Below are 25,099 nucleotides of genomic sequence, written 5' to 3' on the forward strand. Positions count from 1 at the left end.
TAGCTCCAAGCGCGGCCGATATTATGAGTCAAAGGGCCCATCAAACAGCCAAAAGACAACGTCATGGCGTGCTCTCCGCAGTTGATAGGACGAGCATGTGTTCGCCGTCTTTCTACGCGTACTCCTCTGCCGGCTCACCTATCGAACATGAGAGCACGACATAACGTTGCACTTTTTGTACTGTTTGATTGGCCGTTCGGCTCATAACATCGCCCGCGCTCGGACCTATAGGATAAAACGAAGTATAGCGCAACGAGCACAGGAAAGTGCAGCTCAATACTTGGTTTCAGCCACGGTTTTAGCTTAGCTCCAAGTGCGGCCAATATTATGAGTCAAAGGGCCAATCAAACAGCAAAAAAGATACAACGTCATGGCATGCTCTCCGCAGTTGATAGGACCAGCATGTGTTCGCCGTCTTTCTATGCCTACTCCTCTGCCGGCTCACCTATCGAACGTAGAGAGCACACCATGACGTTGCACTTTTTGTACTGTTTGATGGGCTGTTGGGCTCATAACATCGCCCGCGCTCGTACCTATAGAATGAAACAAAGTATAGCGCAGCGAATACAAAAAAGTGCAGCTCAATGCATGGTTTCAGCTTAGCTCCAAGCGCGGCCGATATTATGAGTCAAAGGGCCAATCTAACACCAAAAAAGACACAACGTCATGGCGTGCTCTCCGCAGTTGATAGGACCAGCATGCGTTCCCCGTCTTTCTACGCGTACTCCTCTGCCGGCTCACCTATCGAACATAGAGAGCACGACATAACGTTGCACTTATTGTACTGTTTGATTGGCCGTTCGGCTCATAACATCGCCCGCGCTCGGACCTATAGGATAAAACGAAGTATAGCGCAACGAGCGCAGGAAAGTGCAGCTCAAAACTTGGTTTCAGCTTAGCTCCAAGCGCGGCCGATATTATGAGTCAAAGGGCCAATCAAACAGCAAAAAAGACACAACGTCATGGCGTGCTCTCCGCAGTTGATAGGACCAGCATGTGTTCGCCGTCTTTCCATGCCTACTCCTATGCCGGCTCACCTATCGAACGTAGAGAGCACACCATGACGTTGCACTTTTTGTACTGTTTGATTGGCTGTTGGGCTCATAACATCGCCGGCGCTCGTACCTATAGAATGAAACAAACTATAGCGCAGCGAATGCAGGAAAGTGCAGCTCGATACTTGGTTTCAGCTTAGCTCCAAGCGCGGCCGATATTATGAGTCAAAGGACCAATCATACAGGAAAAAAGACACAACGTCATGGCGTGCTCTCCGCAGTTGATAGTACCAGCATGTGTTCGCCGTCTTTCTATGCCTACTTCTCTACCGGCTCACCTATCGAACGTAGAGAGCACACCATGACGTTGCACTTTTTGTACTGTTTGACTGGCTGTTGGGCTCATAAGATCGCCCGCGCTCGTACCTATAGAATGAAACAAAGTATAGCGCAGCGAATACAGGAAAGTGCAGCTCAATACATGGTTTCAGCTTTGCTCCAAGCGCGGCCGATATTATGAGTCAAAGGGCCAATCAAACAGCAAAAAAGACACAACGTCATGGCGTGCTCTCCGCAGTTGATAGGACCAGCATGTTTTTCCCGTCTTTCTACGCGTACTCCTCTGCCGGCTCACCTATCGAACATAGAGAGCACGACTTGACGTTGCACTTTTTGTACTGTTTGATTGGCCGTTCGGCTCATAACATCGCCCGCGCTCGGACCTATAGGATAAAACGAAGTATAGCGCAACGAGCGCAGGAAATTGCAGCTCAATACTTGGTTTCAGCTTAGCTCCAAGCGCGGCCGATATTATGAGTCAAAGGGCCAATCAAACAGCAAAAACGATACAACGTCATGACGTGCTCTCCGCAGTTGATAGGACCAGCATGTGTTCGCCGTCTTTCTATGCCTACTCCTCTGCCGGCTCACCTATCGAACGTAGAGAGCACACCATGACGTTGCACTTTTTGTACTGTTTGATTAACTGTTGGCCTCATAACATCGCCCGCGCTCGTACCTATAGAATGAAACAAAGTATAGCGCAGCGAATGCAGGAAAGTGCAGCTCAATACTTGGTTTCAGCTTAGCTCCAAGCGCGGCCGATATTATGAGTCAAAGGGCCAATCAAACAGCAAAAACGATACAACGTCATGACGTGCTCTCCGCAGTTGATAGGACCAGCATGTGTTCGCCGTCTTTCTATGCCTACTCCTCTGCCTGCTCACCTATCGAACGTAGAGAGCACACCATGACGTTGCACTTTTTGTACTGTTTGATTGGCCGTTGGGCTCATAACATCGCCCGCGCTCGGACCTATGGGATAAAACGAAGTATAGCGCAACGAGCGCAGGAAAGTGCAGCTCAATACTTGGTTTCAGCTTAGCTCCAAGCGCGGCCGATATTATGAGTCAAAGGGCCAATCAAACAGCAAAAACGATACAACGTCATGACGTGCTCTCCGCAGTTGATAGGACCAGCATGTGTTCGCCGTCTTTCTATGCCTACTCCTCTGCCGGCTCACCTATCGAACGTAGAGAGCACACCATGACGTTGCACTTTTTGTACTGTTTGATTAACTGTTGGCCTCATAACATCGCCCGCGCTCGTACCTATAGAATGAAACAAAGTATAGCGCAGCGAATGCAGGAAAGTGCAGCTCAATACTTGGTTTCAGCTTAGCTCCAAGCGCGGCCGATATTATGAGTCAACCGACCAATCAAACAGCAAAAAAGACACAACGTCATGGCGTGCTCTCCGCAGTTGATAGCGTACTCCTCTGCCGGCTCACCTATCGAACATAGAGAGCACGACATAACGTTGCAGTTTTTGTACTGTTTGATTGGCCGTTCGGCTCATTACATCGCCCGCGCTCGGACCTATAGGATAAAACGAAGTATAGCGCAACGAGCGCAGGAAATTGCAGCTCAATACTTGGTTTCAGCCATGGTTTTAGCTTAGCTCCAAGCGCGGCCAATATTATGAGTCAAAGGGCCAATCAAACAGCAAAAAAGACACAACGTCATGGCGTGCTCTCCGCAGTTGATAGGACCAGCATGTTTTTCCCGTCTTTCTACGCGTACTCCTCTGCCGGCTCACCTATCGAACATAGAGAGCACGACTTGACGTTGCACTTTTTGTACTGTTTGATTGGCCGTTCGGCTCATAACATCGCCCGCGCTCGGACCTATAGGATAAAACGAAGTATAGCGCAACGAGCGCAGGAAATTGCAGCTCAATACTTGGTTTCAGCCATGGTTTTAGCTTAGCTCCAAGCGCGGCCAATCTTATGAGTCAAAGGGCCAATCAAACAGCAAAAAAGATACAACGTCATGGCGTGCTCTCCGCAGTTGATAGGACCAGCATGTGTTCGCCGTCTTTCTATGCCTACTCCTCTGCCGGCTCACCTATCGAACGTAGAGAGCACACCATGACGTTGCACTTTTTGTACTGTTTGATTGGCCGTTGGGCTCATAACATCGCCCGCGCTCGGACCTATTGGATGAAACGAAATATAGCGCAACGAGCGCAGGAAAGTGCAGCTCAATACTTGGTTTCAGCTTAGCTCCAAGCGCGGCCGATAATATGAGTCAAAGGGCCAATCAAAAAGCAAAAAAGACACAACGTCACGGCGTGCTCTCCGCAGTTGATAGGACCAGCATGTGTTTGCCGTCTTTCTATGCCTACTCCTCTGCCGGCTCACCTATCGAACGTAGAGAGCACACCATGACGTTGCACTTTTTGTACTGTTTGATTGGCCGTTGGGCTCATAACATCGCCCGCGCTCGTACCTATAGAATGAAACAAAGTATAGCGCAGTGAATGCAGAAAAGTGCAGCTCAATACTTGGTTTCAGCTTAGCTCCAAGCGCGGCCGATATTATGAGTCAAAGGGCCAATCAAACAGCAAAAAAGACACAACGTCATGGCGTGCTCTCCGCAGTTGATAGGACCAGCATGTGTTCGCCGTCTTTCTATGCCTACTCCTCTGCCGGCTCACCTATCGAACGTAGAGAGCACGACATGACGTTGTGCTTTTTGTACTGTTTGATTGCCGTTGGGCTCATAACATCGCCCGCGCTCGGACCTTTAGGATGAAACGAAATATAGCGCAACGAGCGCAGGAAAGTGCAGCTCAATACTAGGTTTCAGCTGAGCTCCAAGCGCGGCCGATATTATGAGTCAAAGGACCAATCAAACAGCAAAAAAGATACAACGTCATGGCGTGCTCTCCGCAGTTGATGGGACCAGCATGTGTTCGCCGTCTTTCTATGCCTACTCCTCTGCCTGCTCACCTATCGAACGTAGAGAGCACACCATGACGTTGCACTTTTTGTACTGTTTGATTGGCCGTTGGGCTCATAACATCGCCCGCGCTCGGACCTATAGGATAAAACGAAGTATAGCGCAGCGAAGGCAGGAAAGTGCAACTCAATACTTGGTTTCAGCTTAGCTCCAAGCGCGGCCGATATTATGAGTCAAAGGGCCCATCAAAGAGGAAAAAAGACAACGTCATGGCGTGCTCTCCGCAGTTGTAAGGACCAGCATGTGTTCGCCGTCTTTCTACACGTACTCCTCTGCCGGCTCACTATTGAACGTAGAGAGCACGACATGATGTTGCACTTTTTGTACTGTTTGATTGGCCGTTCGGCTCAAAACATCGCCCGCGCTCGGACCTATAGGATAAAACGAAGTATAGCGCAACGAGAGCAGGAAAGTGCAGCTCAATACTTGGTTTCAGCCACGGTTTTAGCTTAGCTCCAAGCACGGCCAATATTATGAGTCAAAGGGCCAATCAACAGCAAAAAAGATACAACGTCATGGCGTGCTCTCCGCAGTTGATAGGACCAGCATGTGTTCGCCGTCTTTCTATGCCTACTCCTCTGCCGGCTCACCTATCGAACGTAGACAGCACACCATGACGTTGCACTTTTTGTAGTGTTTGATTGGCCGTTGGGCTCATAACATCGCCCGCGCTCGGACCTATAGGATGAAACGAAATATAGCGCAACGAGCGCAGGAAAGTGCTGCTCAATACTTGGTTTCAGCTTAGCTCCAAGCGTGGCTGATATTATGAGTCAAAGGGCGATTCAAACAGCAAAAAAGACACAACGTCATGGCGTGCTCCCCGCAGTTGATAGGACCAGCATGTGTTTGCCGTCTTTCTATGCGTACTCCTCTGCCGGCTCACCTATCGAACGTAGAGAGCACGACATGACGTAGCGCTTTTTGTACTGTTTGATTGGCCGTTCGGCTCATAACATCGCCCGCGCTCGGACCTATAGGATGAAACGAAATATAGCGCAGCGAACGCAGGAAAGTGCAGCTCAATACTTGGTTTGAGGTTAGCTTCAGGCGCGGCCGATATTATGAGTCAAACGGCCAATCAAACAGCAAAAAAGACACAACGTCATGGCGTGCTCTCCGCAGTTGATAGGATCAGCATGTGTTCGCCGTCTTTCTATGCGTACTCCTCTGCCGGCTCACCTATCTCACCTAACGCAGAGAGCACACCATGACGTTGCACTTTTTGTACTGTTTGATTGGCCGTTCGGCTCATAACATCGCCCGCGCTCGGACCTATAGGATGAAACGAAGTATAGCGCAGCGAACGCAGGAAAGTGCAGCTCAATACTTGGTTTCAGCCACGGTTTTAGCTTAGCTCCAAGCACGGCCAATATTATGAGTCAAAGGGCCAATCAAACAGCAAAAAAGATACAACGTCATGGCGTGCTCTCCGCAGTTGATAGGACCAGCATGTGTTCGCCGTCTTTCTATGCCAACTCCTCTGCCGGCTCACCTATCGAACGTAGACAGCACACCATGACGTTGCACTTTTTGTAGTGTTTGATTGGCCGTTGGGCTCATAACATCGCCCGCGCTCGGACCTATAGGATGAAACGAAATATAGCGCAACGAGCGCAGGAAAGTGCTGCTCAATACTTGGTTTCAGCTTAGCTCCAAGCGTGGCTGATATTATGAGTCAAAGGGCGATTCAAACAGCAAAAAAGACACAACGTCATGGCGTGCTCCCCGCAGTTGATAGGACCAGCATGTGTTTGCCGTCTTTCTATGCGTACTCCTCTGCCGGCTCACCTATCGAACGTAGAGAGCACGACATGATGTTGCGCTTTTTGTACTGTTTGATTGGCCGTTCGGCTCATACATCGCCCGCGCTCGGACCTATAGGATGAAACGAAGTATAGCGCAGCGAACGCAGGAAAGTGCTGCTGAATACTTGGTTTCAGCTTAGCTCCAAGCGTGGCTGATATTATGAGTCAAAGGGCGATTCAAACAGCAAAAAAGACACAACGTCATGGCGTGCTCCCCGCAGTTGATAGGACCAGCATGTGTTTGCCGTCTTTCTATGCGTACTCCTCTGCCGGCTCACCTATCGAACGTAGAGAGCAGGACATGACGTAGCACTTTTTGTACTGTTTGATTGGCCGTTCGGCTTATAACATCGCCCGCGCTCGGACCTATAGGATGAAACGAAATATAGCGCAGCGAACGCAGGAAAGTGCAGCTCAATACCTGCTTTCAGCTGAGCTCCAAGCGTGGCCGATATTATGAGTCAAAGGGCCAATCAAACAGCAAAAAATACACAACGTCATGGCGTGCTCTCCGCAGTTGATAGGATCAGCATGTGTTCGCCGTCTTTCTATGCCTCCTCCTCTGCCGGCTCACCTATCTCACCTAACGCAGAGAGCACACCATGACGTTGCACTTTTTGTACTGTTTGATTGGCCATTCGGCTCATAACATCGCCCGCGCTCGGACCTATAGGATGAAACGAAGTATAGCGGAGCGAACGCAGGAAAGTGCAGCTCAATACCTGCTTTCAGCTGAGCTCCAAGCGTGGCCGATATTATGAGTCAAAGGGCCAATCAAACAGCAAAAAATACACAACGTCATGGCGTGCTCCCCGGAGTTGATAGGACCAGCATGTGTTTGCCGTCTTTCTATGCGTACTCCTCTGCCGGCTCACCTATCGAACGTAGAGAGCACGACATGACGTTGCGCTTTTTGTACTGTCTGATTGGCCGTTCGGCTCATAACATCGCCCGCGCTCGGACCTATAGGGTGAAACGAAGTATAGCGCAGCGAACGCAGGAAAGTGCAGCTCAATACTTGGTTTCAGCTTAGCTCCAAGCGCGGTCGATATTATGAGTCAAAGGGCCAATCAAACAGCAAAAAAGACACAACGACATGGTGTGCTCTCCGCAGTTGATAGGACCAGCATGTGTTCGCCGTCTTTCTATGCCTACTCCTCTGCCGGCTCACCTATCTAACGTAGAGAGCACACCATGACGTTGCTCTTTTTGTGCTGTTTGATTGGCCGTTCGGCTCATAACATCGCCCGCGCTCGGACCTATAGGATGAAACGAAGTATAGCGCAGCGAACGCAGGAAAGTGCAGCTCAATACTTGGTTTCAGCTTAGCTCCAAGCGCGGTCGATATATTTTGAGTCGAAGGGCCAATCAAACAGCAAAAAAGACACAACGTCATGGCGTTCTCGCCGCAGTTGGTAGGACCAGCATGTGTTCGCCGTCTTTCTATGCGTACTCCTCTGCCGGCTGACCTATCGAACGTAGAGAGCACACAATGACGTTGCACTTTTTGTACTGTTTGATTGGCCGTTCGGCTCTTAACATCGTCCGCGCTCGGACCTATAGGGTGAAACGAAGTATAGCGCAGCGAACGCAGGAAAGTGCAGCTCAATACTTGGTTTCAGCTTAGTTCCACGGGCGGTCGATATTATGAGTCAAAGGGCCAATCAAAAAGCAAAAAAGACACAACGTCATGGCGTGCTCTCCGCAGTTGATAGGACCAGCATGTGTTCGCCGTCTTCCTATGCCTACTCCTCTGCCGGCTCACCTATCGAACGTAGAGAGCACACCATGACGTTGCACTTTTTGTACTGTTTGATTGGCTGTTGGGCTCATAACATCGCCCGCGCTCGTACCTATAGAATGAAACAAAGTATAGCGCAGCGAATGCAGGAAAGTGCAGCTCAATACTTGGTTTCAGCTTAGCTCCAAGCGCGGCCGATATTATGAGTCAAAGGGCCAATCAAGCGGCAAAAAAGACACAACGTCATGGCGTGCTCTCCGCAGTTGATAGGACCAGCATGTGTTCGCCGTCTTTCTATGCCTACTCCTCTGCCGGCTCACCTATCGAACGTAGAGAGCACACCATGATGTTGCACTTTTTGTACTGTTTGATTGGCCGTTGGGCTCATAAAATCGCCCGCGCTCATACCTATAGAATGAAACGAAGTATAGCGCAGCGAACGCAGGAAAGTGCAGCTCAATACTTGGCTTTAGCTTAGCTCCAAGTGCGGCGGATATTATGAGTCAATGGGCCAATCAAACAGCAAAAACGACACAACGTCATGACGTGCTCTCCGCAGTTAATAGGACCAGCATGTGTTCGCCGTGTTTCTATGCCTACTCCTCTGCCGGCTCACCTATCGAACGTAGAGAGCACACCATGACGTTGCACTTTTTGTACTGTTTGATTGGCCGTTGGGCTCATAACAACGCCCGCGCTCGTACCTATAGAATAAAACAAAGTATAGCGCAGCGAATGCAGGAAACTGCAGCTCAATACTTGGTTTCAGCTTAGCTCCAAGCGCCTCCGATATTATGAGTCAAAGAGCCAATCAAACAGCAAAAAAGACACAACGTCATGGCGTGCTCTCCGCAGTTGATAGGACCATCATGTGTTCGCCGTCTTTCTATGCCTACTCCTCTGCCGGCTAACCTATCGAACGTAGAGAGCACACCATGACGTTGCACTTTTTGTACTGTTTGATTGGCCGTTGGGCTCATAACATCGCCCGCGCTCGTACCTATAGAATGAAACAAAGTATAGCGCAGCGAATGCAGGAAAGTGCAGCTCAATACTTGGTTTCAGCTTAGCTCCAAGCGTGGCCGATATTATGAGTCAAAGGTCGATTCAAACAGCAAAAAAGACACAACGTCATGGCGTGCTCCCGCAGTTGATAGGACCAGCATGTGTTTGCCGTCTTTCTATGCGTACTCCTCTGCCGGCTCACCTATCGAACGTAGAGAGCACGACTTGACGTTGCGCTTTTTGTACTGTTTGATTGGCCGTTCGGCTCATAACATCGCCCGCGCTCGGACCTATAGGGTGAAACGAAGTATAGCGCAGCGAACGCAGGAAAGTGCAGCTCAATACTTGGTTTCAGCTTAGCTCCAAGCGCGGTCGATATTATGAGTCAAAGGGCCAATCAAACAGCAAAAAAAACACAACGTCATGGCGTGCTCTCCGCAGTTGATAGCATCAGCATGTGTTCGCCGTCTTTCTATGCCTACTCCCCTGCCGGCTCACCTATCGAACGTAGAGAGCACGACATGACGTTGCGCTTTTCGTGCTGTTTGATTGCCCTTTAGGCTCATAACATCGCCCGCGCTCGGACCTATAGGATGAAACGAAGTATAGCGCAGCGAACGCAGGAGAGTGCAGCTCAATACTTGGTTTCAGCTTAGCTCCAAGCGCGGTCGATATATTTTGAGTCGAAGGGCCAATCAAACAGCAAAAACGACACAACGTCATGACGTGCTCTCCGCAGTTAATAGGACCAGCATGTGTTCGCCGTCTTTCTATGCCTACTCCTCTGCTGGCTCACCTATCGAACGTAGAGAGCACACCATGACGTTGCACTTTTTGTACTGTTTGATTGGCCGTTGGGCTCATAACATCGCCCGCGCTCGTACCTAAAGAATGAAACAAAGTATAGCGCAGCGAACGCAGGAAAGTGCAGCTCAATACTTGGTTTTAGCTTAGCTCTAAGCGCGGCCGATATGATGATTCCAAGCCCCAATCAAACAGCAAAAAAGACACAACGTCATGGCGTGCTCTCCGCAGTTGATAGGACCATCATGTGTTCGCAGTCTTTCTATGCCTACTCCTCTGCCGGCTAACCTATCGAACGTAGAGAGCACACCATGACGTTGCACTTTTTGTACTGTTTGATTGGCCGTTGGGCTCATAACATCTCCCGCGCTCATACCTATAGAATGAAACAAAGTATAGCGCAGCGAATGCAGGAAAGTGCAGCTCAATACTTGGTTTCAGCTTAGCTGCAAGCGCGGCCGAGATTATGAGTCAAAGGGCCAATCAAACAGCAAAAAAGACACAACGTCATGGCGTGCTCTCCGCAGTTGATAGGACCAACATGTGTTCGCCGTCTTTCTATGGGTACTCCTCTGCCGGCTCACCTATCGAACGTAGAGAGCACGACATGACGTTGTGCTTTTTGTACTGTTTGATTGGCCTTTCAGCTCATAACATCGCCACACTCGGACCTATAGGATAAAACGAAGTATAGCGCAACGAGCGCAGGAAAGTGCAGCTCAATACTTGGTTTCAGCCACGGTTTTAGCTTAGCTTCAAGCGCGGCCAATATTATGAGTCAAAGGGCCAATCAAACAGCAAAAAAGATACAACGTCATGGCGTGCTCTCCGCAGTTGATAGGACCAGCATGTGTTCGCCGTCTTTCTATGCCTACTCCTCTGCCTGCTCACCTATCGAACGTAGAGAGCACACCATGACGTTGCACTTTTTGTACTGTTTGATTGGCCGTTGGGCTCATAACATCGCCCGCGCTCGGACCTATAGGATGAAACGAAATATAGCGCAACGAGCGCAGGAAAGTGCAGCTCAATACTTGGTTTCAGCTGAGCTCCAAGCGCTGCCGATATTATGAGTCAGAGGGCCAATCAAAAAGCAAAAAAGACACAACGTCATGGCGTGCTCTCCGCAGTTGATAGGACCAGCATGTGTTCGCCGTCTTTCTATGTCTACTCCTCTGCCGGCTCACCTATCGAACGTAGAGAGCACACCATGACGTTGCACTTTTTGTACTGTTTGATTGGCTGTTGGGCTCATAACATCGCCCGCGCTCGTACCTATAGAATGAAACAAAGTATAGCGCAGCGAAGGCAGGAAAGTGCAACTCAATACTTGGTTTCAGCTTAGCTCCAAGCGCGGCCGATATTATGAGTCAAAGGGCCCATCAAAGAGGAAAAAAGACAACGTCATGGCGTGCTCTCCGCAGTTGTAAGGACCAGCATGTGTTCGCCGTCTTTCTACACGTACTCCTCTGCCGGCTCACTATTGAACGTAGAGAGCACGACATGATGTTGCACTTTTTGTACTGTTTGATTGGCCGTTCGGCTCAAAACGTCGCCCGCGCTCGGACCTATAGGATGAAACGAAATATAGCGCAGCGAACGCAGGAAAGTGCAGCTCAATACTTGGTTTGAGGTTAGCTTCAAGCGCGGCCGATATTATGAGTCAAAGGGCCAATCAAACAGCAAAAAAAACACAACGTCATGGCGTGCTCTCCGCAGTTGATAGGATCAGCATGTGTTCGCCGTCTTTCTATGCGTACTCCTCTGCCGGCTCACCTATCGGACGTAGAGAGCACGACATGATGTTGCGCTTTTTGTACTGTTTGATTGGCCGTTCGGCTCATACATCGCCCGCGCTGGGACCTATAGGATGAAACGAAGTATAGCGCAGCGAACGCAGGAAAGTGCTGCTCAATACTTGGTTTCAGCTTAGCTCCAAGCGTGGCTGATATTATGAGTCAAAGGGCGATTCAAACAGCAAAAAAGACACAACGTCATGGCGTGCTCCCCGCAGTTGATAGGACCAGCATGTGTTTGCCGTCTTTCTATGCGTACTCCTCTGCCGGCTCACCTATCGAACGTAGAGAGCACGACATGACGTAGCGCTTTTTGTACTGTTTGATTGGCCGTTCGGCTCATAACATCGCCCGCGCTCGGACCTATAGGATGAGACGAAATATAGCGCAGCGAACGCAGGAAAGTGCAGCTCAATACTTGGTTTCAGCTTAGCTCCAAGCGCGGTCGATTTTATGAGTCAAAGGGCCAATCAAACAGCAAAAAAGGCACAACGTCAAGGCGTGCTCTCCGCAGTTGATAGGATCAGCATGTGTTCGCCGTCTTTCTATGCCGGCTCACCTATCTCACCTAACGCAGAGAGCACACCATGACGTTGCACTTTTTGTACTGTTTGATTGGCCGTTCTGCTCATAACATCGCCCGCGCTCGGACCTATAGGATGAAACGAAGTATAGCGCAGCGAACGCAGGAAAGTGCAGCTCAATACCTGCTTTCAGCTTAGCTCCAAGCGCGGTCGATATTATGAGTCAAAGGGCCAATCAAACAGCAAAAAAGACACAACGACATGGTGTGCTCTCCGCAGTTGATAGGACCAGCATGTGTTCGCCGTCTTTCTATGCCTACTCCTCTGCCGGCTCACCTATCTAACGTAGAGAGCACACCATGACGTTGCTCTTTTTGTGCTGTTTGATTGGCCGTTGGGCTCATAACATCGCCCGCGCTCGGACCTATAGGATGAAACGAAGTATAGCGCAGCGAACGCAGGAAAGTGCAGCTCAATACTTGGTTTCAGCTTAGCTCCAAGCGCGGTCGATATATTTTGAGTCGAAGGGCCAATCAAACAGCAAAAAAGACACAACGTCATGGCGTGCTCGCCGCAGTTGGTAGGACCAGCATGTGTTCGCCGTCTTTCTATGCGTACTCCTCTGCCGGCTTACCTATCGAACGGAGAGAGCACACAATGACGTTGCACTTGTTGTACTGTTTGATTGGCCGTTCGGCTCTTAACATCGTCCGCGCTCGGACCTATAGGGTGAAACGAAGTATAGCGCAGCGAACGCAGGAAAGTGCAGCTCAATACTTGGTTTCAGCTTAGTTCCACGGGCGGTCGATATTATGAGTCAAAGGGCCAATCAAAAAGCAAAAAAGACACAACGTCATGGCGTGCTCTCCGCAGTTGATAGGACCAGCATGTGTTCGCCGTCTTCCTATGCCTACTCCTCTGCCGGCTCACCTATCGAACGTAGAGAGCACACCATGACGTTGCACTTTTTGTACTGTTTGATTGGCTGTTGGGCTCATAACATCGCCCGCGCTCGTACCTATAGAATGAAACGAAGTATAGCGCAGCGAATGCAGGAAAGTGCAGCTCAATACTTGGTTTCAGCTTAGCTCCAAGCGCGGCCGATATTATGAGTCAAAGGGCCAATCAAGCGGCAAAAAAGACACAACGTCATGGCGTGCTCTCCGCAGTTGATAGGACCAGCATGTGTTCGCCGTCTTTCTATGCCTACTCCTCTGCCGGCTCACCTATCGAACGTAGAGAGCACACCATGACGTTGCACTTTTTGTACTGTTTGATTGGCCGTTGGGCTCATAAAATCGCCCGCGCTCGTACCTATAGAATGAAACGAAGTATAGCGCAGCGAACGCAGGAAAGTGCAGCTCAATACTTGGCTTTAGCTTAGCTCCAAGTGCGGCGGATATTATGAGTCAATGGGCTAATCAAACAGCAAAAACGACACAACGTCATGACGTGCTCTCCGCAGTTAATAGGACCAGCATGTGTTCGCCGTGTTTCTATGCCTACTCCTCTGCCGGCTCACCTATCGAACCTAGAGAGCACACCATGACGTTGCACTTTTTGTACTGTTTGATTGGCCGTTGGGCTCATAACAACGCCCGCGCTCGTACCTATAGAATAAAACAAAGTATAGCGCAGCGAATGCAGGAAAGTGCAGCTCAATACTTGGTTTCAGCTTAGCTCCAAGCGTGGCCGATATTATGAGTCAAAGGGCGATTCAAACAGCAAAAAAGACACAACGTCATGGCGTGCTCCCGCAGTTGATAGGACCAGCATGTGTTTGACGTCTTTCTATGCGTACTCCTCTGCCGGCTCACCTATCGAACGTAGAGAGCACGACATGACGTTGCGCTTTTTGTACTGTTTGATTGGCCGTTCGGCTCATAACATCGCCCGCGCTCGGACCTATAGGATGAAACGAAGTATAGCGCAGCGAACGCAGGAAAGTGCAGCTCAATACTTGGTTTCAGCTTAGCTCCAAGCGCGGTCGATTTTATGAGTCAAAGGGCCAATCAAACAGCAAAAAAGACACAACGTCAAGGCGTGCTCTCCGCAGTTGATAGGATCAGCATGTGTTCGCCGTCTTTCTATGCGTACTCCTCTGCCGGCTCACCTATCGAACGTAGAGAGCACGACATGACGTTGCGCTTTTTGTACTGTTTGATTGGCCGTTCGGCTCATAACATCGCCCGCGCTCGTACCTATAGAAGGAAACGAAGTATAGCGAAGCGAACGCAGGAAAGTGCAGCTCAATACTTGGCTTTAGCTTAGCTCCAAGCGCGGCCGATATTATGATTCAAAGGGCCAATCAAACAGCAAAAAAGACACAACGTCATGGCGTGCTCTCCGCAGTTAATAGGACCAGCATGTGTTCGCCGTGTTTCTATGCCTACTCCTCTGCCGGCTCACCTATCGAACGTAGACAGCACGACATGACGTTGCGCTTTTTGTACTGTTTGATTGGCCGTTGGGCTCATAACAACGCCCGCGCTCGTACCTATAGAATAAAACAAAGTATAGCGCAGCGAATGCAGGAAAGTGCAGCTCAATACTTGGTTTCAGCTTAGCTCCAAGCGCGGCCGATATTATGATTCAAAGGGCCAATCAAACAGCAAAAAAGACACAACGTCAAGGCGTGCTCTCCGCAGTTGATAGGATCAGCATGTGTTCGCCGTCTTTCTATGCCTACTCCTCTGCCGGCTAACCTATCGAACGTAGAGAGCACACCATGACGTTGCACTTTTTGTACTGTTTGATTGGCCGTTGGGCTCATAACATCGCCCGCGCTCGGACCTATAGGATGAAATGAAGTATAGCGCAGCGAACGCAGGAAAGTGCAGCTCAATACTTGGTTTCAGCTTAGCTCCAAGCGCGGTCGATTTTATGAGTCAAAGGGCCAATCAAACAGCAAAAAAGACACAACGTCAAGGCGTGCTCTCCGCAGTTGATAGGATCAGCATGTGTTCGCCGTCTTTCTATGCCTACTCCTCTGCCGGCTCACCTATCGAACGTAGAGAGCACACCATGACGTTGCACTTTTTGTACTGTTTGATTGGCCGTTGGGCTCATAAAATCGCCCGCGCTCGTACCTATAGAATGAAACGAAGTATAGCGCAGCGAACGCAGGAAAGTGCAGCTCAATACTTGGCTTTAGCTTAGCTCCAAGTGCGGCGGATATTATGAGTCAATGGGCCAACCAAACAGCAAAAACGACACAACGTCATGACGTGCTCTCCGCAGTTAATAGGACCAGCATGTGTTCGCCGTGTTTCTATGCCTACTCCTCTGCCGGCTCACCTATCGAACGTAGAGAGCACACCATGACGTTGCACTTTTTGTACTGTTTGATTGGCCGTTGGGCTCATAACAACGCCCGCGCTCGTACCTATAGAATAAAACAAAGTATAGCGCAGCGAATGCAGGAAACTGCAGCTCAATACTTGGTTTCAGCTTAGCTCCAAGCGCCTCCGATATTATGAGTCAAAGGGCCAATCAAACAGCAAAAAAGACACAACGTCATGGCGTGCACTCCGCAGTTGATAGGACCAGCATGTGTTCGCCGTCTTTCTATGCCTACTCCTCTGCCGGCTCACCTATCGAACGTAGAGAGCACACCATGACGTTGCACTTTTTGTACTGTTTGATTGGCCGTTGGGCTCATAACATCGCCCGCGCTCGTATCTAAAGAATGAAACAAAGTATAGCGCAGCGAACGCAGGACAGTGCAGCTCAATACTTGGTTTTAGCTTAGCTCCAAGCGCGGCCCATATTATGATTCAAAGGGCCAATCAAACAGCAAAAAAGACACAACGTCATGGCGTGCTCTCCGCAGTTGATAGGACCATCATGTGTTCGCCGTCTTTCTATGCCTACTCCTCTGCCGGCTAACCTATCGAACGTAGAGAGCACACCATGACGTTGCACTTTTTGTACTGTTTGATTGGCCGTTGGGCTCATAACATCGCCCGCGCTCGTACCTATAGAATGAAACAAAGTATAGCGCAGCGAATGCAGGAAAGTGCAGCTCAATACTTGGTTTCAGCTTAGCTCCAAGCGTGGCCGATATTATGAGTCAAAGGTCGATTCAAACAGCAAAAAAGACACAACGTCATGGCGTGCTCCCGCAGTTGATAGGACCAGCATGTGTTTGCCGTCTTTCTATGCGTACTCCTCTGCCGGCTCACCTATCGAACGTAGAGAGCACGACTTGACGTTGCGCTTTTTGTACTGTTTGATTGGCCGTTCGGCTCATAACATCGCCCGCGCTCGGACCTATAGGGTGAAACGAAGTATAGCGCAGCGAACGCAGGAAAGTGCAGCTCAATACTTGGTTTCAGCTTAGCTCCAAGCGCGGTCGATATTATGAGTCAAAGGGCCAATCAAACAGCAAAAAAGACACAACGTCATGGCGTGCTCTCCGCAGTTGATAGCATCAGCATGTGTTCGCCGTCTTTCTATGCCTACTCCTCTGCCGGCTCACCTATCGAACGTAGAGAGCGCGACATGACGTTGCGCTTTTCGTGCTGTTTGATTGCCCTTTCGGCTCATAACATCGCCCGCGCTCGGACCTATAGGATGAAACGAAGTATAGCGCAGCGAACGCAGGAGAGTGCAGCTCAATACTTGGTTTCAGCTTAGCTCCAAGCGCGGTCGATATATTTTGAGTCGAAGGGCCAATCAAACAGCAAAAACGACACAACGTCATGACGTGCTCTCCGCAGTTAATAGGACCAGCATGTGTTCGCCGTCTTTCTATGCCTACTCCTCTGCCGGCTCACCTATCGAACGTAGAGAGCACACCATGACGTTGCACTTTTTGTACTGTTTGATTGGCCGTTGGGCTCATAACATCGCCCGCGCTCGTACCTAAAGAATGAAACAAAGTATAGCGCAGCGAACGCAGGAAAGTGCAGCTCAATACTTGGTTTTAGCTTAGCTCTAAGCGCGGCCGATATTATGATTCCAAGGGCCAATCAAACAGCAAAAAAGACACAACGTCATGGCGTGCTCTCCGCAGTTGATAGGACCATCATGTGTTCGCAGTCTTTCTATGCCTACTCCTCTGCCGGCTAACCTATCGAACGTAGAGAGCACACCATGACGTTGCACTTTTTGTACTGTTTGATTGGCCGTTGGGCTCATAACATCTCCCGCGCTCATACCTATAGAATGAAACAAAGTATAGCGCAGCGAATGCAGGAAAGTGCAGCTCAATACTTGGTTTCAGCTTAGCTGCAAGCGCGGCCGAGATTATGAGTCAAAGGGCCAATCAAACAGCAAAAAAGACACAACGTCATGGCGTGCTCTCCGCAGTTGATAGGACCAACATGTGTTCGCCGTCTTTCTATGGGTACTCCTCTGCCGGCTCACCTATCGAACGTAGAGAGCACGACATGACGTTGCGCTTTTTGTACTGTTTGATTGGCCTTTCAGCTCATAACATCGCCACACTCGGACCTATAGGATGAAACGAAGTATAGCGCAGCGAACTCAGGAAAGTGCAGCTCAATACTTGGTTTCAGCTTAGCTCCAAGCGCGGTCGATATATTTTGAGTCGAAGGGCCAATCAAACAGCAAAAAAGACACAACGTCATGGCGTGCTCGCCGCAGTTGGTAGGACCAGCATGTGTTCGCCGTCTTTCTATGCGTACTCCTCTGCCGGCTTACCTATCGAACGTAGAGAGCACACCATGACGTTGCACTTTTTGTACTGTTTGATTGGCCGTTCGGCTCTTAACATCGCCCGCGCTTGGACCTATAGGGTGAAACGAAGTATAGCGCAGCGAACGCAGGAAAGTGCAGCTCAATACTTGGTTTCAGCTTAGTTCCACGGGCGGTCGATATTATGAGTCAAAGGGCCAATCAAAAAGCAAAAAAGACAAAACGTCATGGCGTGCTCTCCGCAGTTGATAGGACCAGCATGTGTTCGCCGTCTTTCTATGCCTACTCCTCTGCCGGCTCACCTATCGAACGTAGAGAGCACACCATGACGTTGCACTTTTTGTACTGTTTGATTGGCTGTTGGGCTCATAACATCGCCCGCGCTCGTACCTATAGAATGAAACAAAGTATAGCGCAGCGAATGCAGGAAAGTGCAGCTCAATACTTGGTTTCAGCTTAGCTCCAAGCGCGGCCGATATTATGAGTCAAAGGGCCAATCAAGCGGCAAAAAAGACACAACGTCATGGCGTGCTCTCCGCAGTTGATAGGACCAGCATGTGTTCGCCGTCTTTCTATGCATACTCCTCTGCCGGCTCAGCTATCGAACGTAGAGAGCACACCATGACGTTGCACTTTTTGTACTGTTTGATTGGCCGTTGGGCTCATAACAACGCCCGCGCTCGTACCTATAGAATAAAACAAAGTATAGCGCAGCGAATGCAGGAAAGTGCAGCTCAATACTTGGTTTCAGCTTAGCTCCAAGCGCGGCCGATATTATGATTCAAAGGGCCAATCAAACAGCAAAAAAGACACAACGTCATGGCGTGCTCTCCGCAGTTGATAGGACCATAAAGTGTTCGCCGTCTTTCTATGCCTACTCCTCTGCCGGCTAACCTATCGAACGTAGAGAGCACACCATGACGTTGCACATTTTGTACTGTTTGATTGGCCGTTGGGCTCATAACATCGCCCGCGCTCGTACCTATAAAATGAAACAAAGTATAGCGCAGCGAATGCAGGAAAGTGCAGCTCAATACTTGGTTTCAGCTTAGCTCCAAGCGTGGCCGATATTATGAGTCAAAGGGCGATTCAAACAGCAAAAAAGACACAACGTCATGGCGTGCTCCCGCAGTTGATAGGACCAGCATGTGTTTGACGTCTTTCTATGCGTACTCCTCTGCCGGCTCACCTATCGAACGTAGAGAGCACGACATGACGTTGCGCTTTTTGTACTGTTTGATTGGCCGTTCGGCTCATAACATCGCCCGCGCTCGGACCTATAGGATGAAACGAAGTATAGCGCAGCGAACGCAGGAAAGTGCAGCTCAATACTTGGTTTCAGCTTAGCTCCAAGCGCGGTCGATTTTATGAGTCAAAGGGCCAATCAAACAGCAAAAAAGACACAACGTCAAGGCGTGCTCTCCGCAGTTGATAGGATCAGCATGTGTTCGCCGTCTTTCTATGCGTACTCCTCTGCCGGCTCACCTATCGAACGTAGAGAGCACGACATGACGTTGCGCTTTTTGTACTGTTTGATTGGCCGTTCGGCTCATAACATCGCCCGCGCTCGTACCTATAGAAGGAAACGAAGTATAGCGAAGCGAACGCAGGAAAGTGCAGCTCAATACTTGGCTTTAGCTTAGCTCCAAGCGCGGCCGATATTATGATTCAAAGGGCCAATCAAACAGCAAAAAAGACACAACGTCATGGCGTGCTCTCCGCAGTTAATAGGACCAGCATGTGTTCGCCGTGTTTCTATGCCTACTCCTCTGCCGGCTCACCTATCGAACGTAGACAGCACGACATGACGTTGCGCTTTTTGTACTGTTTGATTGGCCGTTGGGCTCATAACAATGCCCGCGCTCGTACCTATAGAATAAAACAAAGTATAGCGCAGCGAATGCAGGAAAGTGCAGCTCAATACTTGGTTTCAGCTTAGCTCCAAGCGCGGCCGATATTATGATTCAAAGGGCCAATCAAACAGCAAAAAAGACACAACGTCAAGGCGTGCTCTCCGCAGTTGATAGGATCAGCATGTGTTCGCCGTCTTTCTATGCCTACTCCTCTGCCGGCTAACCTATCGAACGTAGAGAGCACACCATGACGTTGCACTTTTTGTACTGTTTGATTGGCCGTTGGGCTCATAACATCGCCCGCGCTCGGACCTATAGGATGAAATGAAGTATAGCGCAGCGAACGCAGGAAAGTGCAGCTCAATACTTGGTTTCAGCTTAGCTCCAAGCGCGGTCGATTTTATGAGTCAAAGGGCCAATCAAACAGCAAAAAAGACACAACGTCAAGGCGTGCTCTCCGCAGTTGATAGGATCAGCACGTGTTCGCCGTCTTTCTATGCCTACTCCTCTGCCGGCTCACCTATCGAACGTAGAGAGCACACCATGACGTTGCACTTTTTGTACTGTTTGATTGGCCGTTGGGCTCATAAAATCGCCCGCGCTCGTACCTATAGAATGAAACGAAGTATAGCGCAGCGAACGCAGGAAAGTGCAGCTCAATACTTGGCTTTAGCTTAGCTCCAAGTGCGGCGGATATTATGAGTCAATGGGCCAACCAAACAGCAAAAACGACACAACGTCATGACGTGCTCTCCGCAGTTAATAGGACCAGCATGTGTTCGCCGTGTTTCTATGCCTACTCCTCTGCCGGCTCACCTATCGAACGTAGAGAGCACACCATGACGTTGCACTTTTTGTACTGTTTGATTGGCCGTTGGGCTCATAACAACGCCCGCGCTCGTACCTATAGAATAAAACAAAGTATAGCGCAGCGAATGCAGGAAACTGCAGCTCAATACTTGGTTTCAGCTTAGCTCCAAGCGCCTCCGATATTATGAGTCAAAGGGCCAATCAAACAGCAAAAAAGACACAACGTCATGGCGTGCACTCCGCAGTTGATAGGACCAGCATGTGTTCGCCGTCTTTCTATGCCTACTCCTCTGCCGGCTCACCTATCGAACGTAGAGAGCACACCATGACGTTGCACTTTTTGTACTGTTTGATTGGCCGTTGGGCTCATAACATCGCCCGCGCTCGTACCTAAAGAATGAAACAAAGTATAGCGCAGCGAACGCAGGACAGTGCAGCTCAATACTTGGTTTTAGCTTAGCTCCAAGCGCGGCCCATATTATGATTCAAAGGGCCAATCAAACAGCAAAAAAGACACAACGTCATGGCGTGCTCTCCGCAGTTGATAGGACCATCATGTGTTCGCCGTCTTTCTATGCCTACTCCTCTGCCGGCTAACCTATCGAACGTAGAGAGCACACCATGACGTTGCACTTTTTGTACTGTTTGATTGGCCGTTGGGCTCATAACATCGCCCGCGCTCGTACCTATAGAATGAAACAAAGTATAGCGCAGCGAATGCAGGAAAGTGCAGCTCAATACTTGGTTTCAGCTTAGCTCCAAGCGTGGCCGATATTATGAGTCAAAGGTCGATTCAAACAGCAAAAAAGACACAACGTCATGGCGTGCTCCCGCAGTTGATAGGACCAGCATGTGTTTGCCGTCTTTCTATGCGTACTCCTCTGCCGGCTCACCTATCGAACGTAGAGAGCACGACTTGACGTTGCGCTTTTTGTACTGTTTGATTGGCCGTTCGGCTCATAACATCGCCCGCGCTCGGACCTATAGGGTGAAACGAAGTATAGCGCAGCGAACGCAGGAAAGTGCAGCTCAATACTTGGTTTCAGCTTAGCTCCAAGCGCGGTCGATATTATGAGTCAAAGGGCCAATCAAACAGCAAAAAAGACACAACGTCATGGCGTGCTCTCCGCAGTTGATAGCATCAGCATGTGTTCGCCGTCTTTCTATGCCTACTCCTCTGCCGGCTCACCTATCGAACGTAGAGAGCGCGACATGACGTTGCGCTTTTCGTGCTGTTTGATTGCCCTTTCGGCTCATAACATCGCCCGCGCTCGGACCTATAGGATGAAACGAAGTATAGCGCAGCGAACGCAGGAGAGTGCAGCTCAATACTTGGTTTCAGCTTAGCTCCAAGCGCGGTCGATATATTTTGAGTCGAAGGGCCAATCAAACAGCAAAAACGACACAACGTCATGACGTGCTCTCCGCAGTTAATAGGACCAGCATGTGTTCGCCGTCTTTCTATGCCTACTCCTCTGCCGGCTCACCTATCGAACGTAGAGAGCACACCATGACGTTGCACTTTTTGTACTGTTTGATTGGCCGTTGGGCTCATAACATCGCCCGCGCTCGTACCTAAAGAATGAAACAAAGTATAGCGCAGCGAACGCAGGAAAGTGCAGCTCAATACTTGGTTTTAGCTTAGCTCTAAGCGCGGCCGATATTATGATTCCAAGGGCCAATCAAACAGCAAAAAAGACACAACGTCATGGCGTGCTCTCCGCAGTTGATAGGACCATCATGTGTTCGCAGTCTTTCTATGCCTACTCCTCTGCCGGCTAACCTATCGAACGTAGAGAGCACACCATGACGTTGCACTTTTTGTACTGTTTGATTGGCCGTTGGGCTCATAACATCTCCCGCGCTCATACCTATAGAATGAAACAAAGTATAGCGCAGCGAATGCAGGAAAGTGCAGCTCAATACTTGGTTTCAGCTTAGCTGCAAGCGCGGCCGAGATTATGAGTCAAAGGGCCAATCAAACAGCAAAAAAGACACAACGTCATGGCGTGCTCTCCGCAGTTGATAGGACCAACATGTGTTCGCCGTCTTTCTATGGGTACTCCTCTGCCGGCTCACCTATCGAACGTAGAGAGCACGACATGACGTTGCGCTTTTTGTACTGTTTGATTGGCCTTTCAGCTCATAACATCGCCACACTCGGACCTATAGGATGAAACGAAGTATAGCGCAGCAAACTCAGGAAAGTGCAGCTCAATACTTGGTTTCAGCTTAGCTCCAAGCGCGGTCGATATATTTTGAGTCGAAGGGCCAATCAAACAGCAAAAAAGACACAACGTCATGGCGTGCTCGCCGCAGTTGGTAGGACCAGCATGTGTTCGCCGTCTTTCTATGCGTACTCCTCTGCCGGCTTACCTATCGAACGTAGAGAGCACACCATGACGTTGCACTTTTTGTACTGTTTGATTGGCCGTTCGGCTCTTAACATCGCCCGCGCTTGGACCTATAGGGTGAAACGAAGTATAGCGCAGCGAACGCAGGAAAGTGCAGCTCAATACTTGGTTTCAGCTTAGTTCCACGGGCGGTCGATATTATGAGTCAAAGGGCCAATCAAAAAGCAAAAAAGACAAAACGTCATGGCGTGCTCTCCGCAGTTGATAGGACCAGCATGTGTTCGCCGTCTTTCTATGCCTACTCCTCTGCCGGCTCACCTATCGAACGTAGAGAGCACACCATGACGTTGCACTTTTTGTACTGTTTGATTGGCTGTTGGGCTCATAACATCGCCCGCGCTCGTACCTATAGAATGAAACAAAGTATAGCGCAGCGAATGCAGGAAAGTGCAGCTCAATACTTGGTTTCAGCTTAGCTCCAAGCGCGGCCGATATTATGAGTCAAAGGGCCAATCAAGCGGCAAAAAAGACACAACGTCATGGCGTGCTCTCCGCAGTTGATAGGACCAGCATGTGTTCGCCGTCTTTCTATGCATACTCCTCTGCCGGCTCAGCTATCGAACGTAGAGAGCACACCATGACGTTGCACTTTTTGTACTGTTTGATTGGCCGTTGGGCTCATAACAACGCCCGCGCTCGTACCTATAGAATAAAACAAAGTATAGCGCAGCGAATGCAGGAAAGTGCAGCTCAATACTTGGTTTCAGCTTAGCTCCAAGCGCGGCCGATATTATGATTCAAAGGGCCAATCAAACAGCAAAAAAGACACAACGTCATGGCGTGCTCTCCGCAGTTGATAGGACCATAAAGTGTTCGCCGTCTTTCTATGCCTACTCCTCTGCCGGCTAACCTATCGAACGTAGAGAGCACACCATGACGTTGCACATTTTGTACTGTTTGATTGGCCGTTGGGCTCATAACATCGCCCGCGCTCGTACCTATAAAATGAAACAAAGTATAGCGCAGCGAATGCAGGAAAGTGCAGCTCAATACTTGGTTTCAGCTTAGCTCCAAGCGTGGCCGATATTATGAGTCAAAGGGCGATTCAAACAGCAAAAAAGACACAACGTCATGGCGTGCTCCCGCAGTTGATAGGACCAGCATGTGTTTGCCGTCTTTCTATGCGTACTCCTCTGCCGGCTCACCTATCGAACGTAGAGAGCACGACATGACGTTGCGCTTTTTGTACTGTTTGATTGGCCGTTCGGCTCATAACATCGCCCGCGCTCGGACCTATAGGATGAAACGAAGTATAGCGCAGCGAACGCAGGAAAGTGCAGCTCAATACTTGGTTTCAGCTTAGCTCCAAGCGCGGTCGATTTTATGAGTCAAAGGGCCAATCAAACAGCAAAAAAGACACAACGTCAAGGCGTGCTCTCCGCAGTTGATAGGATCAGCATGTGTTCGCCGTCTTTCTATGCCTCCTCCTCTGCCGGCTCACCTATCGAACGTAGAGAGCACACCATGACGTTGCACTTTTTGTACTGTTTGATTGGCCATTCGGCTCATAACATCGCCCGCGCTCGGACCTATAGGAAGAAACGAAGTATAGCGCAGCGAACGCAGGAAAGTGCAGCTCAATACCTGGTTTCAACTTAGCTCCAAGCGTGGCCGATATTATGAGTCAAAGGGCCAATCAAACAGCAAAAAATACACAACGTCATGGCGTGCTCCCCGCAGTTGGTAGGACCAGCATGTGTTCGCCGTCTTTCTATGCGTACTCCTCTGCCGGCTTACCTATCGAACGTAGAGAGCACACCATGACGTTGCACTTTTTGTACTGTTTGATTGGCCGTTCGGCTCTTAACATCGCCCGCGCTTGGACCTATAGGGTGAAACGAAGTATAGCGCAGCGAACGCAGGAAAGTGCAGCTCAATACTTGGTTTCAGCTTAGTTCCACGGGCGGTCGATATTATGAGTCAAAGGGCCAATCAAAAGCAAAAAAGACAAAACGTCATGGCGTGCTCTCCGCAGTTGATAGGACCAGCATGTGTTCGCCGTCTTTCTATGCCTACTCCTCTGCCGGCTCACCTATCGAACGTAGAGAGCACACCATGACGTTGCACTTTTTGTACTGTTTGATTGGCTGTTGGGCTCATAACATCGCCCGCGCTCGTACCTATAGAATGAAACAAAGTATAGCGCAGCGAATGCAGGAAAGTGCAGCTCAATACTTGGTTTCAGCTTAGCTCCAAGCGCGGCCGATATTATGAGTCAAAGGGCCAATCAAGCGGCAAAAAAGACACAACGTCATGGCGTGCTCTCCGCAGTTGATAGGACCAGCATGTGTTCGCCGTCTTTCTATGCATACTCCTCTGCCGGCTCAGCTATCGAACGTAGAGAGCACACCATGACGTTGCACTTTTTGTACTGTTTGATTGGCCG

This window comes from Ixodes scapularis, unplaced genomic scaffold (assembly GCF_016920785.2).
Source record: "Ixodes scapularis isolate PalLabHiFi unplaced genomic scaffold, ASM1692078v2 PGA_scaffold0__279_contigs__length_252992795, whole genome shotgun sequence".
In the NCBI taxonomy this organism is placed as follows: Eukaryota; Metazoa; Arthropoda; class Arachnida; order Ixodida; family Ixodidae; genus Ixodes; species Ixodes scapularis.